We start from the raw sequence: 20,807 nt of genomic DNA, 5'->3' as shown, positions 1-20,807 counted from the left end.
ATCCACATCCACATGTACAACCACAACCACATATACAACCACATCCACATGTACAACCACATCCACATATACAACCACATGTACAACCACATCCACATGTACAACAACATCTACATGTACAACCACATCCACATATACAACCACATCTACATTTACAACCACATCCACATATCCAACCACATCCACATGTACAACAACATCTACATGTACAACCACATCCACATATACAACCACATCTACATTTACAACCACATCCACATGTACAACCACATCCACATGTACAACCACATCCACATATACAACCACATCTACATTTACAACCACATCCACATATACAACCACATCCACATGTACAACCACATCCACATATACAACCACATCCACATGTACAACAACATCCACATATACAACCACATGTACAACCACATCCACATATACAACCACATCTACATTTACAACCACATCCACATATACAACAACATCCACATATACAACCACATCCACATGTACAACCACATCCACATATACAACCACATCCACATATACAACCACATCCACATGTACAACCACATCCACATGTACAACCACATCCACATGTACAACCACATCCACATGTACAACCACATCCACATGTACAACCACATCCACATATCCAACCACATCCACATCCACATGTACAACCACAACCACATATCCAACCACATCCACATCCACATGTACAACCACAACCACATATACAACCACATCCACATGTACAACCACATCCACATGTACAACCACATCCACATATCCAACCACATCCACATCCACATGTACAACCACAACCACATGTACAACCACATCCACATGTACATCCACATCCACATCCACATGTACAACCACATCCACATCCACATGTTCAACCACATCCACATATACAACCACATCCACATATCCAACCACATCCACATATCCAACCACATCCACATATACAACCACATCCACATATCCAACCACATCCACATATCCAACCACATCCACATATACATGTACAACCACAACCACATCCACATATACATGTACAACCACATCCACATATACAACCACATCCACATATACAACCACATCCACATGTACAACCACGTCCACATATCCAACCACATCCACATATCCAACCACATCCACATATCCAACCACATCCACATATACATATACAACCACATCCACATATCCAACCACATCCACATATCCAACCACATCCACATATACAACCACATCCACATATACAACCACATCCACATATACAACCACATCCACATGTACAACCACATCCACATATACAACCACATCCACATATACAACAACATCTACATGTACAACCACATCCACATGTACAACCACATCCACATATACAACCACATCCACATATACAACCACATCCACATATACAACAACATCTACATGTACAACCACATCCACATGTACAACCACATCCACATGTACAACCACATCCACATATACAACCACATCCACATATACAACCACATCCACATATACAACCACATCCACATGTACAACCACAACCACATCCACATGTACAACCACATCCACATATACAACCACATCCACATATACAACCACATCCACATGTACAACAACATCCACATATACAACCACATCCACATATACAACCACATCCACATGTACAACAACATCCACATATACAACCACATCCACATATACAACCACATCCACATATACATGTACAACCACATCCACATGTACAACCACATCCACATATACAACCACATCCACATGTACAACAACATCCACATATACAACCACATCCACATATACAACCACATCCACATGTACAACAACATCCACATATACAACAACATCCACATATACAACCACATCCACATATACAACCACATCCACATATACAACCACATCCACATGTACAACCACATCCACATATACAACAACATCTACATGTACAACCACATCCACATATACAACCACAACCACATGTACAACCACATCCACATATACAACCACATGTACAACCACATCCACATGTACAACCACATCCACATATACAACAACATCTACATGTACAACCACATCCACATATACAACCACAACCACATGTACAACCACATCCACATATACAACCACATGTACAACCACATCCACATGTACAACAACATCTACATGTACAACCACATCCACATGTACAACCACATCCACATATACAACCACATCTACATTTACAACCACATCCACATATACAACAACATCTACATGTACAACCACATCCACATGTACAACCACATCCACATGTACAACCACATCCACATATACAACCACATCTACATTTACAACCACATCCACATATACAACAACATCTACATGTACAACCACATCCACATGTACAACCACATCCACATATACAACCACATCTACATTTACAACCACATCCACATATACAACAACATCTACATGTACAACCACATCCACATATACAACCACATCCACATATACAACAACATCTACATGTACAACAACATCCACATATATATGTACAACAACATCCACATGTACAACCACATCCACATATTCAACCACATCCACATGTACAACAACATCCATATATGTGGATGCGGTTGTATATGTATATGTGGATGTGGTTGTATATGTGGATGTGGTTGTACATGTACATGTAGATGTTAGCAGCCACATTAATTTAGTGTTTAGAAACATATTATATTGTTATTTACAATTAAAGTGACTCCAAAATGACACTATACATTATTTACTGTTCATTTCTATTGGGCACAAAATAATCTGAAACACAACCAAAACAAACAGGAAATGTATCCAACAAGTTCGTAGAGTTACAAGCTTGATGTCGTCATTGCGTGCTATAGAATCAGCAGTAGTGGAATTAGACACAAGCAGTTTAATATGATGAATGTTCAACACACCAGACTACAAAGAAATACAGAAAATAAGTGTATAAAAAATGCTTTATGTCTGCAGATGTAACATATTTGAAATACCAAACCAGTACCGTATAGAACGAGTGGATTTACACCAGCTAACCAATATGACTAAATGTGATGTTCCAGGATAAAATACACCTCGAGCAGGAGGAGGAGAGTAGAGCAGAAGAGGAGGAGAGAACGAGAGTAGAAGAAGAGGAGGAGAGGAGGATTGCAGAAGAGGTGGCAGTCTCTCGCTCTCACTCTCTCTCTTTGTGTGTCCGTTGGTGCAACATGTTAATTGCATCAATGATCACCCCCCGCCACTCTATGTTCCACTCCCTGCTCATATTTATAGTTGCGTCCACTTTTCATCATGCTCTTCATTATGGGTCATAAATAATGGGTGCAAATGTGCCTGGGCTCCAAAATAGTCTCCATAACATTGCCAGGCGTCATTCATCTTGTATCCCAGTCATACAGCATTACCTGTTCTGAGTTACGGCTTGTTAACTACTGTCCGTATGCCCCTCCTTACCTCCACATCATGGTTTCACTAGGGAGAACAAACACACACACACACACACACACACGCAAACACACACACACACACGGGCGCACACGCACACACGCACACGCACACACGCACACACGCACCAGCATTAACTTTTAAAGGCTTTATGGCATCTTCTTTACCCAACACACACCATCAATCTGGGTAATGTCTGTCTCGACCCCTCTCATCCCCTTTCATAAAATAAAAAGATATGAATACAGCCCATTACAGCCTCTATTGAGGAGAGAAGGGATAAATCAGACAGGTACTTTTAGAGGGATTGGCTGGGCGAGGACAGGTTAGCCAGAGACATTCATCTAGCCTGCTTGGTTTATAGGAGGTCTCGCACCCCCGGTTTAGTGCTGAACAGTCCAAACTAAGGACACTGAAACTGAACATTTTTTGCAGTGAAAATGAAGGGGGAAAAGAAAGGAGGGAGGGAGGGATTTTTTTTTTATAGCAGTTGGCCCAACTGGTATGGAGTAAGACGAGGTTGCGTGAACCGATTGTGTATTCTGAAGATGCTTCGTCAACAAAAATCAGATCGCTGTTTTTCTTTGCCGTTTCTCTGATCCTCTTGTTTTCAAGGATTTACATGTCCTTTCGCTCAAAACAGAAAAGTAAAGAAAAGGTACTTTAGGGTGAAATCAGTTAGAAAGTGAAATGTCACATATCATTTCTACATTGAGACAAAGAGGTCAGTTAGTGTTCATTGTAAATGTGTTGGGTGCTGTTTGGGACACAGATATTGGCCAAACAGAATACGTGACAGACAAGAGAAACAATGCTCTGCTGATCAGCATATCATATCAAAGCTCAACTTCACAGCATCACCTCATCACTACTCCTAAGCATTGAATGTATCAACATTGATCCAGCCTGCTCTGGTGAATTGATTGGTTCTGACCTTAGGTTTGACAGCTACTGCAGCAAAAGCATTTCTCATTCTCCACAATCTAATACAATGCTGAAATCCCTCAAATCTCCCTCTACCTCTCTTGCTCGCTCCCTCTCTCTCTAAATAACTTTTTATGGTAGCTGCAAATCCAAGTCCTCTCTCTGGCTGTAACACGCACGCACGCACACACACGCACGCACACACACACACACACACACACACACACCAGTAGAGCAGAGACAGGTTTATCTCCTGCAGCGTGGGAGTTGGACCCAGGGGAGTGATACAAAGATATTGATTAGCCGCACACGCACACACAAACAAACTTTGGCACGCGCAATCCCATTAAAGATCATTGATTAACCCCACCCACCCTCCTCCCTCGCTCCTGTCCTCCCTCTACAGAGCCCACCTCATTACGCTCTCCTCCAGTGTTGTTCTCTGCTAATCCTCCACTCCTCCGCCTAAACTTAACCGCTCCCCAACTTCTCTGGATTCCTCCCTCTCCTCTATCTCTCGCTGCTCCCTCTGCCCCCACACATATCATAGGCTAAGTACACATATGACATCACACACACACCAATCTATCCATCCTGTTTCAGGCAATAGTCAAGTTGAATTCCCACTTCTGTCAACAATCAGACTGATGCACTTCATACTCAACAGAGAAACAACCTTTGGTCTGTGTGGAACACAACACAAGGAGCATATTTTAAACAGGCAACACCTTATTCCTGCAACAAGCTCTCATAGTCTCATGGCAGAATTAGACGTTTATCCACATTTCTCCAAACGTCATATTTAGAAAGGTTAATTAAAGATTAAGATTTGTGATAAGGTTTCAACATTGCTTTTAGGCACTCATTTCAAATAGTTATTAAGGTAAAGGTTAAGGTTTGTGATAGGGTTAAAACAAAAACTGTTGTCCACCACTGGGATCAAACACAAAACCTGATCCAGAGCCGTAGTGGCCGGATTTGAAGGCATTTCCTGACATCCTCAGGACATGGAAAGACATCCAATTACGAAGTCACTCTTGAGCGATCTGCCTGTATTCCACAGCCTTAAGGTGTAATAATGGACATTTGGTGAGGTTACTGTACGAAGTGACTCCCGAGAGAAATTACACTATCCTGTTTCTCAGATAGGAAACATAACGTTGATAGAAAAGAGCACTCATATCAATCCATCAAACTACCACCCACACACCCACCCACCCACCCACACACACACCCACACCCACCCACACACCCACCCACACACACACCCACCCACCCACACACACACACACAGTAGCGAAGACAACCCGCTCTTCTAAATGTTGTTTTCTCTCCATCCATCTCACTAAGTACAGGTCCAAGAGGGCAATCATGAGAGTTTAAATATATCTATTTCTATGGTGAGAAATCAAACGAGCTTGTCGTCTCATCTCTCCAGGGTGTTGTCACATTCATAACATGGAGTCATTTTCTCATTTTCTCAATCGATTGTCATAGTCACACCCTCCTCTACCACTGAGCAGAATACTCAAATTTTTCATTGTAATCGGCCAAAGATACATTTTAGAGAAGGCGTGTGTGCTTGCAAGAGCATGCAAAGAGCAGACAGGATTAAAATGAATATTACTTTTTGCATCCTGCTCTTTAGTTTCAATTTTTTTTTAATCTCCGGAAGAAAAGCAATCATTAAACTATTCTCACTTCAAACTTTATCTTCGGGGACAAGTGTGTTTGGAAAGAGAGAGAGAGCGTGTGTATGTTCTACTGGTCTTGAGAGGGGTGTCATGGCACAAAGCAGGTCGTGACAGAGGTTAGTGCTGCATTAGTAACTGTCACTGGCTGGACAGAAGAGAGCAGACAGCAGGGCACCCTGTCACACACACACATGCTTGGCCATACTGACTCTGACAGAAATGGACACTTCCCTCTGCTTCAGGCAGCACCCTCCGTGTGAGTCACACCCTGTTGGCTTTGATCTGTGACACAGTGTGTGTGTGTGTGTGTGTGTGTGTGTGTGTGTGTGTGTGTGTGTGTTTACAAAACCTCACAACAGCCTGGTTCAAATAGGACATTCTCAATGTTTGTCTATATGACTTTGGAGGCTTACGGTCAGGGTTCTATGTTATTCAACTGTAATAGGGTGAATTGTGGGAGTTGAATTGTATCCTCATCACGTTGAGACAGAAAACGCCTGGGAAGGAAGATACATTTGTGCCTGTAGCTTCCTAAAATCCATAAGCCCTAAATTGACCCACTATGGCATTTTTTCTCTACAAGAGCTTTATGTCATTATCACGCTGTGTTGTCCACCTTTATAATGTTCAATTTTAGCTTTGTACCAAACTTCAACAAAATATGTGTGTGAATGTGAGTGAGTGAGTGAGTGAGTGAGTGAGTGAGTGAGTGAGTGAGTGAGAAAGAGAGATACAGACAACATATTCCAATTGGCTCTACTTAAAATCTTTAACATCATCCTTAGCTCTGGAATCTTCCCCAATATTTGGAACCAAGGACTGATCACCCCAAACCACAAAGCAGTGACAAATTTGACCCCAATAACTACCGTGGGGTATGCGTCAACAGGAACCTTGGGAAAATCCTCTGCATTATCATTAACAGCAGATTCATACATTTCCTCAGCAAAAACGATGTACTGAGCAAATGTCAAATTAGCTTTTTACCAAGTGATCGTACAACAGACCACGTATTTAACCTGCACATCCTAATTTACAAACAAACAAACCAAAACAAAGGCAAAGTCTTCTCAAGCTTTGTTGATTTCAAAAAAGCCTTCGACTCTATTTGGATGAGGGTCTGCTATACAAATTGATGGAAAGTGATGTTGGGGGAAAAACATATGACATTATAAAATCTATGTACACAAACAACAAGTCTGTGGTTAAAATTGGCAAAAAAACACACATTTCTTCCCACAGGGTCGTGGGGTGAGACAAGGATGCAGCTTAAGCCCTACCCTCTTCAACATCTATATCAATGAATTGGCGAGGGCACTAGAACAGTCTGCAGCACCTGGCCTCACCCTATTAGAATCTGAAGTCAAACGTCTACTGTTTGCTGATGATCTGTTGCTTCGGTCACCAACCAAGGAGGGCCTAAAACAGCACCTAGATCCTCTGTACAGATTCTGACAGACCTGGGCCCTGACAGTAAATCTCAGTAAAAACAAAATAATTGCCCTTTATGGTTGTGAGGTCTGGGGTCCGCTCACCAACCAGGAATTCACAAAATGTGACAAACACCAAATTGAGACTCTGCATGCAGAATTCTGCAAAGATATCCCCTGTGTACAATGTAAAACACCAAAAAACACATGCAGAGCAGAATTAGGCCGATAACTGCTAATGATCAAAATCCAGAAATGAGACGTTAAATTCTACAACCACCTAAAAGGAAGCGATTGCCAAACCTTCCATAACAAAGCCATAACCTACAGAGAGATGAACCTGGAGAAAAGTCCCCTAAGCAAGCTGGTCCTGGGGCTCTGTTCACAAACACAAACACACCCTACAGAGCCCCAGGACAGCAACACAATTAGACCCAACCAAATCATGAGAAAACAAAAACATAATTACTTGACAAATTGGAAAGCTTTGACTATGTACAGACTCAGTGAGCATAGCCTTGCTATTGAGAAAGGCCGCCATAGGCAGACATGGCTCTCAAGAAAAGACAGGCACAAAAGGTAGAAACTGAGCTGCACTTCCTAACCTCCTGTCCAATTTATATTAGAGACACATATTTTCCTCAGATTACACAGATCCACAAAGAATTCGAAAACAAACTCGATTTTGATAAACTCCCATATCTACTGGGTGAAATACCACAGTGTTCCATCACAGCAGCAAGATTTCTGACCTGTTGCCACAGGAAAAGGGCAGCCAGTGAAGAACAAACACCATTGTAAATACAACCCATATTTATATTTATTTATTTTCCCTTTTGTACTTTAACCATTTGCACATCGTTACAACACTGTATATATACATAATATGACATTTGAAATGTCTTTATTCTTTTGGAACTTCTGTAAGTGTAATGTTTACTGTTCATTTTTATTGTTTATTTCTCTTTTTTTTCTACTTCACTTGCTGTGGCAATGTTAACATATTGGCATGGGAAACATATTGTTTCCCATGCCAATAAAGCCCCTTGAATTGAAATTAACTGAATTGAGAGAGAGAGAGAGATAGCGAGAGGAGAGAGAGAGAGAGCCAGACAGTGTGTCTGGGTCAGTCAGAAATAGGGCAGGCTCCTTGCCTTTGAGGAAAACGGACCTGGTCTTTCTGACACACACCATATCTTCCTGTCTCTTTGAACACACAGCATCTCTACCTGTCTCTTTGAACACACAGCATCTCTACCTGTCTCTTTGAACACACACCATATCTTCCTGTCTCTTTGAACACACAGCATCTCTTCCTGTCTCTTTGAACACACAGCATCTCTACCTGTCTCTTTGAACACACACCATATCTTCCTGTCTCTTTGAACACACAGCATCTCTACCTGTCTCTTTGAACACGCAGCATCTCTTCCTTCTCTTTGAACACACAGCATCTCTTCCTGTCTCTTTGAACACACAGCATCTCTTCCTGTCTCTTTGAACACACAGCATCTCTTCCAACACACACCATCTTTTCCTGTCTCTTTGAACACACACCATCTTTTCCTGTCTCTTTGAACACACATCATCTCTTCCTGTCTCTTCCAACACACACCATCTCTTCCTGTCTCTTTGAACACACAGCATCTCTTCCTGTCTCTTTGAACACACACCATCTCTTCCTGTCTCTTTGAACACACAGCATCTTTTCCTGTCTCTTCCAACACACACCATATCTTCCTGTCTCTTTGAACACACAGCATCTCTTCCTGTCTCTTCCAACACACACCATCTCTTCCTGTCTCTTTGAACACACAGCATCTCTTCCTGTCTCTTTGAACACACACCATCTATTCCTGTCTCTTTGAACACACACCATCTTTTCCTGTCTCTTTGAACACACAGCATCTCTTTCTGTGTCTTTGAACACACACCATCTCTTCCAACATACACCATCTCTTCCTGGCTCTTTGAACACACACCATCTCTTCCTGTCTCTTTGAACACACACCATCTTTTCCTGTCTCTTCCAACACACACCATATCTTCCTGTCTCTTTGAACACACAGCATCTCTTCCTGTCTCTTCCAACACACACCATCTCTTCCTGTCTCTTTGAACACACAGCATCTCTTCCTGTCTCTTTGAACACACACCATCTCTTCCTGTCTCTTTGAACACACACCATCTTTTCCTGTCTCTTTGAACACACAGCATCTCTTTCTGTGTCTTTGAACACACACCATCTCTTCCAACATACACCATCTCTTCCTGGCTCTTTGAACACACACCATCTCTTCCTGTCTCTTTGAACACACACCATCTTTTCCTGTCTCTTTGAACACACAGCATCTCTTTCTGTGTCTTTGAACACACACCATCTCTTCCAACATACATCATCTCTTCCTGTCTCTTCCAACACACATCATCTCTTCCTGTCTCTTCCAACACACACCATCTCTTCCTGGCTCTTTGAACACACACCATCTCTTCCTGTCTCTTTGAACACACATCATCTCTTCCTGTCTCTTCCAACACACATCATCTCTTCCTGTCTCTTCCAACACACACCATCTCTTCCTGGCTCTTTGAACACACATCATCTCTTCCTGTCTCTTCCAACACACATCATCTCTTCCTGTCTCTTCCAACACACACCATCTCTTCCTGTCTCTTTGAACACACACCATATCTTCCTGTCTCTTTGAACACACATCATCTCTTCCTGTTTCTTTGAACACAAGGCATCTCTTCCTGTGTCTGAACACACATCATCTCTTCCTGTCTCTTCCAACACACACAATCTCTTCCTGTCTCTTCCAACACACACCATCTCTTCCTGGCTCTTTGAACACACACCATCTCTTCCTGGCTCTTTGAACACACACCATCTCTTCCTTTCTCTTTGAACACACACCATCTCTTCCTGGCTCTTTGAACACACACCATCTCTTCCTGGCTCTTTGAACACACACCATCTCTTCCTGTGTCTGAACACACATCATCTCTTCCTGTCTCTTCCAACACACATCATCTCTTCCTGTCTCTTCCAACACACACCATCTCTTCCTGGCTCTTTGAACACACACCATCTCTTCCTGGCTCTTTGAACGCACACCATCTCTTCCTGTTTCTTTGAACACAAGGCATCTCTTCCTGTGTCTGAACACACATAATCTCTTCGTGTCTCTTTGAACACACACCATCTTTTCCTGTCTCTTTGAACACAAGGCATCTCTTCCTGTGTCTGAACACACATAATCTCTTCCTGTCTCTTTGAACACACACCATCTTTTCCTGTCTCTTTGAACACACAGCATCTCTTCCTGGCTCTTTGAACACACAGCATCTCTTCCTGGCTCTTTGAACACACACAGCATCTCTTCCTGGCTCTTTGAACACACACCATCTCTTCCTGGCTCTTTGAACACACAGCATCTCTTCCTGTGTCTTTGAACACACATCATCTCTTCCTGTCTCTTTGAACACACACCATCTCTTCCTGTCTCTTTGAACACACATCATCTCTTCCTGTCTCTTTGAACACACACCATCTCTTCCTGTCTCTTTGAACACACATAATCTCTTCCTGTCTCTTTGAACACACACCATCTTTTCCTGTCTCTTTGAACACACATCATCTCTTCCTGTCTCTTTGAACACACACCATCTTTTCCTGTCTCTTTGAACACACAGCATCTCTTCCTGTCTCTTTGAACACACAGCATCTCTTCCTGGCTCTTTGAACACACAGCATCTCTTCCTGTCTCTTTGAACACACAGCATCTCTTCCTGGCTCTTTGAACACAAGGCATCTCTTCCTGGCTCTTTGAAGAACAACAGCTCAAATCACAAAGGCCGACGAAGTAGTTTTCATCACAAGAAAGTGAGATTATTAAAAAAAGAAAAGCTGGGCACTTTGTGGGCTTCCCAGCTGACTGAAATCCATCTGCTCAGACGGAGGAGAAGAAAAGAGACTGAACTCCATCTGCTCAGACGGAGGAGAAGAAAAGAGACTGAACTCCATCTGCTCAGACGGAGGAGAAGAAAAGAGACTGAACTCCATGTTCCCCTGTTATCTGCTCAGACAGAGGAGAAGAAAAGAGACTGAACTCCATGTTCCCCTGTTATCTGCTCAGACAGAGAAGAAAAGAGACTGAACTCCATCTGCTCAGCCGAAGGAGAAGAAAAGAGACTGAACTCCATGTTCCCCTGTTATCTGCTCAGACGGAGAAGAAAAGAGACTGAACTCCATGTTCCCCTGTTATCTGCTCAGACAGAGGAGAAGAAAAGAGACTGAACTCCATGTTCCCCTGTTATCTGCTCAGACGGAGGAGAAGAAAAGAGACTGAACTCCATCTGCTCAGCCGAAGGAGAAGAAAAGAGACTGAACTCCATGTTCCCCTGTTATCTGCTCAGACAGAGAAGAAAAGAGACTGAACTCCATGTTCCCCTGTTATCTGCTCAGATGGAGAAGAAAAGAGACTGAACTCCATGTTCCCCTGTTATCTGCTCAGACGGAGGAGAAGAAAAGAGACTGAACTCCATGTTCCCCCTGTTATCTGCTCAGACGGAGGAGAAGAAAAGAGACTGAACTCCATGTTCCCCTGTTATCTGCTCAGACAGAGAAGAAAAGAGACTGAACTCCATGTTCCCCTGTTATCTGCTCAGACAGAGGAGAAGAAAAGAGACTGAACTCCATGTTCCCCTGTTATCTGCTCAGATGGAGGAGAAGAAAAGAGACTGAACTCCATGTTCCCCTGTTATCTGCTCAGACGGGGGAGAAGAAAAGAGACTGAACTCCATCTGCTCAGACGAAGGAGAAGAAAAGAGACTGAACTCCATGTTCCCCTGTTATCTGCTCAGACGGAGAAGAAAAGAGACTGAACTCCATGTTCCCCTGTTATCTGCTCAGACAGAGGAGAAGAAAAGAGACTGAACTCCATGTTCCCCTGTTATCTGCTCAGACAGAGGAGAAGAAAAGAGACTGAACTCCATGTTCCCCTGTTATCTGCTCAGACAGAGGAGAAGAAAAGAGACTGAACTCCATGTTCCCCTGTTATCTGCTCAAACGGAGAAGAAAAGAGACTGAACTCCATGTTCCCCTGTTATCTGCTCAGACGGAGGAGAAGAAAAGAGACTGAACTCCATGTTCCCCCTGTTATCTGCTCAGACGGAGGAGAAGAAAAGAGACTGAACTCCATGTTCCCCTGTTATCTGCTCAGACAGAGGAGAAGAAAAGAGACTGAACTCCATGTTCCCCTGTTATCTGCTCAGACGGAGGAGAAGAAAAGAGACTGAACTCCATCTGCTCAGCCGAAGGAGAAGAAAAGAGACTGAACTCCATGTTCCCCTGTTATCTGCTCAGACGGAGAAGAAAAGAGACTGAACTCCATGTTCCCCTGTTATCTGCTCAGATGGAGGAGAAGAAAAGAGACTGAACTCCATGTTCCCCTGTTATCTGCTCAGACGGAGGAGAAGAAAAGATACTGAACTCCATGTTCCCCTGTTATCTGCTCAGACAGAGAAGAAAAGAGACTGAACTCCATGTTCCCCTGTTATCTGCTCAGACAGAGGAGAAGAAAAGAGACTGAACTCCATGTTCCCCTGTTATCTGCTCAGATGGAGGAGAAGAAAAGAGACTGAACTCCATCTGCTCAGACGAAAGAGAAGAAAAGAGACTGAACTCCATGTTCCCCTGTTATCTGCTCAGACGGAGAAGAAAAGAGACTGAACTCCATGTTCCCCTGTTATCTGCTCAGACAGAGGAGAAGAAAAGAGACTGAACTCCATGTTCCCCCTGTTATCTGCTCAGACGGAGGAGAAGAAAAGAGACTGAACTCCATCTGCTCAGACGAAAGAGAAGAAAAGAGACTGAACTCCATGTTCCCCTGTTATCTGCTCAGACGGAGAAGAAAAGAGACTGAACTCCATGTTCCCCTGTTATCTGCTCAGACGGAGGAGAAGAAAAGAGACTGAACTCCATGTTCCCCTGTTATCTGCTCAGACAGAGGAGAAGAAAAGAGACTGAACTCCATGTTCCCCTGTTATCTGCTCAGACAGAGGAGAAGAAAAGAGACTGAACTCCATGTTCCCCTGTTATCTGCTCAGACGGAGGAGAAGAAAAGAGACTGAACTCCATGTTCCCCTGTTATCTGCTCAGACGGAGGAGAAGAAAAGAGACTGAACTCCATGTTCCCCTGTTATCTGCTCAGACGGAGGAGAAGAAAAGAGACTGAACTCCATGTTCCCCTGTTATCTGCTCAGACGGAGGAGAAGAAAAGAGACAGAACTCCATGTTCCCCCTGTTATCTGCTCAGACGGAGGAGAAGAAAAGAGACTGAACTCCATGTTCCCCTGTTATCTGCTCAGACGGAGGAGAAGAAATAAACTGAACTCCATGTTCCCCTGTTATCTGCTCAGACGGGGGAGAAGAAAAGAGACAGAACTCCATGTTCCCCTGTTATCTGCTCAGACAGAGGAGAAGAAAAGATACTGAACTCCATGTTCCCCTGTTATCTGCTCAGACGGAGGAGAAGAAAAGAGACTGAACTCCATCTGCTCAGACGGAGGAGAAGAAAAGAGACTGAACTCCATGTTCCCCTGTTATCTGCTCAGACGGAGAAGAAAAGAGACTGAACTCCATGTTCCCCTGTTATCTGCTCAGATGGAGGAGAAGAAAAGAGACTGAACTCCATGTTCCCCTGTTATCTGCTCAGACGGAGGAGAAGAAAAGAGACTGAACTCCATCTGCTCAGACGGAGGAGAAGAAAAGAGACTGAACTCCATGTTCCCCCTGTTATCTGCTCAGACGGAGGAGAAAAGAGACTGAACTCCATGTTCCCCTGTTATCTGCTCAGACGGAGGAGAAAAGAGACTGAACTCCATGTTCCCCTGTTATCTGCTCAGACGGAGGAGAAGAAAAGAGACTGAACTCCATGTTCCCCTGTTATCTGCTCAGACGGAGGAGAAGAAAAGAGACTGAACTCCATGTTCCCCTGTTATCTGCTCAGACGGGGGAGAAGAAAAGAGACTGAACTCCATGTTCCCCTGTTATCTGCTCAGACGGAGGAGAAGAAAAGAGACTGAACTCCATGTTCCCCTGTTATCTGCTCAAACGGAGAAGAAAAGAGACTGAACTCCATGTTCCCCTGTTATCTGCTCAGACGGGGGAGATGAAAAGAGACTGAACTCCATGTTCCCCTGTTATCTGCTCAGACGGAGGAGAAGAAAAGAGACTGAACTCCATGTTCCCCTGTTATCTGCTCAGACAGAGAAGAAAAGAGACTGAACTCCATGTTCCCCTGTTATCTGCTCAAACGGAAAAGAAAAGAGACTGAACTCCATGTTCCCCTGTTATCTGCTCAGACGGAGGAGAAAAGAGACTGAACTACATGTTCCCCTGTTATCTGCTCAGACGGGGGAGAAGGAAAGGGAGACAGGAGTTGCGCAACCCCCACCTTAGGGGCCTGACCGACTTTTCTCCCAACTTCTGTCTGAATGTCTCCATCTCTTAGTCTAGGTGTCGTTCTATATTTGATATGTGGAGTGTGTGTGTGTGTGTGTGTGTCTGTGGTGTCGTTGTGGTGTGTTTGAAGCCAGAGTGAGGGTGTGTGTGCCTGTGCGTGATTGTGTGTGTTGTTCCATTACATCTCCATCTCTCCAGCTGCTTTGCTCCCGTTCCCCTGAGAAGCCTCTTTCAACACTAGCCAGCGTCAAACCTCTCCTTGGTTCCACATTTAACACTCTCCCTCTCACTCTGACAAGGTGCTCTGTCACTTTATTCTCCTCCTCCTCTTTCATCCCTCTCTTAAAGAGGCTTATCTTTCATTACTCTGTTTTTTAGCAGACCCTGAGGTCCTCAGTCCCAGACATCTGTCCGCCTCAGAAGAATCCTTCCTTCTTGAATATTATGACCTCAGTGCTTTGTTAGAATAAAGCGTGTCAGCCACGGACGTGCTCATAGCTGGTCCTTCCATAGACACAATCTATATCCATGCAGTACCTCTCATCGTCCACTAGTGGTCAGTAGTACCTCTCATCGTCCACTAGTGGTCAGCAGTACCTCTCATCGTCCACTATTGGTCAGCATTACCTCTCATTGTCCACTAGTGGTCAGCAGTACCTCTCATCATCCACTAGTGGTCAGTAGTACCTCTCATCATCCACTAGTGGTCAGTAGTACCTCTCATCGTCACTAGTGGTCAGAAGTACCTCTCATCGTCCACTAGTGGTCAGTAGTACCTCTCATCGTCCACTATTGGTCAGAAGTACCTCTCATCGTCCACTAGTGGTCAGCAGTACCTCTCATCGTCCACTAGTGGTCAGCAGTACCTCTCATCGTCCACTAGTGGTCAGTAGTACCTCTCATCATCCACTAGTGGTCAGTAGTACCTCTCATCGTCACTAGTGGTCAGAAGTACCTCTCATCGTCCACTAGTGGTCAGAAGTACCTCTCATCGTCCACTAGTGGTCAGCAGTACCTCTCATCGTCAACTAGTGGTCAGAAGTACCTCTCATCATCCACTAGTGGTCAGCAGTACCTCTCATCATCCACTAGTGGTCAGAAGTACCTCTCATCGTCCACTAGTGGTCAGAAGTACCTCTCATCGTCCACTAGTGGTCAGTAGTACCTCTCATCATCCACTAGTGGTCAGAAGTACCTCTCATCGTCAACTAGTGGTCAGAAGTACCTCTCATCATCCACTAGTGGTCAGCAGTACCTCTCATCATCCACTAGTGGTCAGTAGTACCTCTCATCGTCCACTAGTGGTCAGTAGTACCTCTCATCGTCCACTAGTGGTACGAAGTACCTCTCATCATCCACTAGTGGTCAGAAGTACCGCTCATCGTCCACTAGTGGTCCGAAGTACCTCTCATCATCCACTAGTGGTCAGAAGTACCTCTCATCATCCACTAGTGGTCAGAAGTACCTCTCATCATCCACTAGTGGTCAGTAGTACCTCTCATCGTCCACTAGTGGTCCAAAGTACCTCTCATCATCCACTAGTGGTCAAAAGTACCTCTCATCGTCCACTAGTGGTCAGAAGTACCTCTCATCGTCCACTAGTGGTCAGTAGTACCTCTCATCATCCACTAGTGGTCAGAAGTACCTCTCATCGTCAACTAGTGGTCAGAAGTACCTCTCATCATCCACTAGTGGTCAGCAGTACCTCTCATCATCCACTAGTGGTCAGTAGTACCTCTCATCGTCCACTAGTGGTCAGTAGTACCTCTCATCGTCCACTAGTGGTACGAAGTACCTCTCATCATCCACTAGTGGTCAGAAGTACCGCTCATCGTCCACTAGTGGTCCGAAGTACCTCTCATCATCCACTAGTGGTCAGAAGTACCTCTCATCATCCACTAGTGGTCAGAAGTACCTCTCATCATCCACTAGTGGTCAGTAGTACCTCTCATCGTCCACTAGTGGTCCAAAGTACCTCTCATCATCCACTAGTGGTCAAAAGTACCTCTCATCGTCCACTAGTGGTCAGAAGTACCTCTCATCGTCCACTAGTGGTCAGAAGTACCTCTCATCATCCACTAGTGGTCAGCAGTACCTCTCATCATCCACTAGTGGTCAGTAACAACACTCCATGTAATAGGCCTCTGCTGTCATAAATACAGACTGCAGTCAAAGCCATTTGCCCCAGCACTAGCAGCACAGGGGCTCCTGGACCAGCCATTCCATGTATTTGATCAATTCCAGCGCTAGCACACCTTATTCATCCTGTCAACCAATCATCAGGCCTTTGACTAGGTGAATCAGGTCTTTTACGCTCGTGTTTTACCCCTGTGTTTTACCAAAAAGGCTAAGATGTTTCCACATCCACGGCCCGGTTCGTGACTCACTGGGCCATGGCCTCTGCAGACCTGCTGTCTTTTGGCCAGACGAGGACGCTGGGGACTTTTCGGACGGCCTTTCCATAACAATAAGTAACTGTGAACATGGGTCAACACCATCCACGGTTAACACCTCGCAAAGCAACTGTTGAAGATGCAGAGGATGACGATTCTGCTCTTCACAGGTGTTTAGTGTCACACTTCCATATAAATAACACGGGAGCTTACATTAAAATTACTGGAGACACTCGGGTGCTGCTATGGAAAAAGCCCATTTAAAGCCAGATAGATCTCCCAGTATCTCTTACAGCAGCTCAACGGGCAGCTCATCAAAGCTCAAAGGGTTTAATGACAGTCAGGAACATAGCTTTTTCCGCTTATGCTGTCAAACAAAGGCCTGGCTGAGAGGAAGAGAGAGAAAGAGAGGGAGGGGTGGACAGTCATGCGTTCTCTACCTGTTACCTGGCTGGCTGGCTGTTTCTCTGTACTGGCCTAGCTCCACCACAGGTAAATGGGTTCATAACAGGGTTGGGCTCAATTCCATTTCAATTACAGTCAATTCAGGAACTACACTGAAATTCCAATTCTCTTCCATGCTTTTCAATTAAAAAATAATAATTTGGAATTTCATTTAGGGGAAGAGAATTGGAAATTCAAATGGAATTGACCTAAACCCTGGTTCCTAAACTCTTTACATTTCTCTGTCTGTCCATCTGTCTCAGAGTATTTATAATGTCAATCCTGGATTAATAATGAGTTGATTAGTTGAATCAGGTGTGTTGGTGCTTGGGCTGGAACAAAACCATGCACACCCTGCCTGTCCCTGTGAAATGGGCAGAGACATCCTCACTCTCTCTGTTGTATACTGGTTATTATCTATACTGCTCTCTATGTTCTCTCACCCAGCTCTTTTTCTATTGTATATGTCTATGGTACTATGGTCTCTCTCCAGATTGTATATGTCTGTTGAAGTATGGTCTCTCCCTCTCTCCAGGTCGTATATTTCTGTGGTACTATGGTCTCTCTCTCTCTCCAGGTCGTATATTTCTGTGGTACTATGGTCTCTCTCTCTTTCCAGGTCATATATTTCTGTGGTACTATGGTCTCTCTCTCTCTCCAGATCAGATATGTTTGTTGAACTATGGGCCCTGTCTGTTTTGTTACTGCTGATCCTGTCATCCACGGGGGTCTGCTCAGCACCTGTTTGTCTCTCACCTGGTAGATGCCCTGGTCTGTGGGGAACAAGGGATCCTCTAGAACCCCAACAGAACCCCCAGAGACCTACACCTGCAACTCCTCATCTGTGAGACTGAGACCAGGGGTTGATTTGGAGGGTGGCACTATGTTCAATATATGTTGCTCTTATTATAAGCCGACATTTTGAAAGAGAGGGTATATTGCTAAAGGGATACTTCAGGATTTTGGCAATGAGGCCCTGTATCTACTTCCCCATTGTCATATGAACTAGTGGATACCATTTGTCTCTGTGTCCAGTAGGAAGGAAGTTAGTTTTGCGAGCCAATGCCAACTAATGTTAAATGACTGGAAGTCTATGGGTATCTGCTAGCATGCTTACCTGTAACCTTTAATAAGTCTGTAGCCCCCCCTCCTGCCCACACTCCCCTCTCCATACACTCTCATAGCTTTTCATATTGATCTTTTGGAACCACTCCTAACTACCACGTTCGTGTGAGAAATCACAATAAGAATCATGTGAATTCTCCAGATTATATTCTCTCCTAGAACATGATCTATGTGGATCTATCCAGATCCCTCATTATATTCTCTCCTAGAACATGATCTAAGTGGATCTATCCAGATCCCTCATTATATTCTCTCCTAGAACATGATCTAAGTGGATCTGACACCTCAGTTAAAATCCCTTTGTCGTGTCTGAAGTTAACTTTACTTTAGAGGTAGGAAGTTGTGACACACCTGTCAGACCTCTTCTCTGAAGGATGTGGAGAGCCTTATTAAACAAGACTAAACGGATTGTGAAGATCAGATTACACGCCCATTAAGTCTCTGTTAAACTCTACATACCCCCTCCCCTTTTCTACAAGCACTCTCTCTCCATCCATCTGTCTTTCTACTTTCCTCTCTCCCTCTACATCAAAAGGGTCCCCGTCTAAGAGGAGCAGACAGGGTTGGAGGGTGAAGCAGGAACGTCCGCGAAAGGACCATAAAGATCAGAAGGTGAAGAGAGGCATTGTGGAACAGTGCTGTCGTTCACCAAGTAGCTTCAGCCACCTGCAGAGCTACTGTGACTGACCGACGGAATCAAATAATATCCTACACTATTGACAAGAGTGCAGACTAACCTCAAGTGCTACTGGTGGAAGGAAGGATAATGTAAATCTAGTATAAACAATTGGGGGGAGTAGAAAAACATGAAACATTTGCATGACCAGTAACCTTAGACTGAGTTGGAATGTCGACAGCAGGTCTTAGTTCCAGTGTGGTAAGTTAGGAAGGAAAAGGAAGGAGATAAGAAATCGGGGTAAAAAAAACCTCGAGGCAAGACGATGTCTGCAGAGTGTGATGGGATTGCAGTCATAGAGTGCCCTCTACTGGCTACAGAGGGATATAGCTGTTAACACCAGGAGAGAAGCAGCAGAGCGATGTATTTAAAGAACTGGGACATTGAGGTTTTAGCCAGTGTGAATTTACCAACGTACCCCATAAAACATGGGGAATATAAATAATGATGCAACAATGTCTAGATTTAGAACAATATTCAAAATTCACTGACTGTACAAAACATTAGGTACTCTTTCCATGAGAAACTGACCAGGTGAAAGCTAGGATCCTCTTATTGATGCCACTTCATATCAGTGTAGATGAAGGGGAGGACACAGGTTAAAGAAGGATGTTTAAGCCTTGAGGGCTCCCGAGTGGCACAGGGGTCTAAGGTACTGCCTCTCAGTGCTAGAGGTGTCACTAGAGACCCTGGTTTGATTCAAGGCGATATCACAACTGGCCGTGATTGGGAGACCAACAGGGCGGCGCACAATTGACCCAGCGTCGTTAGGGTTTGGCCAGGGTAGGACGTCATTGTAAATAAGAATTTGTTTAACTGACTTGCCTAGTTAAATAACATAAAAAAGAAATGAGACATGGATTGTGTATCTGTGCCATTCAGAGGGTGAATGGGGTATGGTAGTCGGTGCCAGGCACACCAGTTCGAGTAAGTCAAGAACTGCAACGCTGCTGGTTTCTCACACAACAGTTTCCTGTGTGCATCAAGCATGGTCCACCACCCGAAGGATTTTCAGATAACTTCACAACTGTGGGAAGCACTGGAGTCAACCTGGGCCTGCATCCCTGTGGAACGCTTCTGACACCTTGTAGTCTGTCCCGAAGAATTGAAGGTGTTCTGAGGTTAAACATGGACGCAAGTCAATATTGCGAAGGTGTT

The sequence above is a fragment of the Oncorhynchus mykiss genome, chromosome 14, assembly GCF_057628025.1.
Source record: "Oncorhynchus mykiss isolate SJ-2025 chromosome 14, ASM5762802v1, whole genome shotgun sequence".
In the NCBI taxonomy this organism is placed as follows: domain Eukaryota; kingdom Metazoa; phylum Chordata; class Actinopteri; order Salmoniformes; family Salmonidae; genus Oncorhynchus; species Oncorhynchus mykiss.
The sequence above is the reverse complement of the archived record's forward strand: the minus strand, read 5'-3'. Positions refer to the sequence as shown.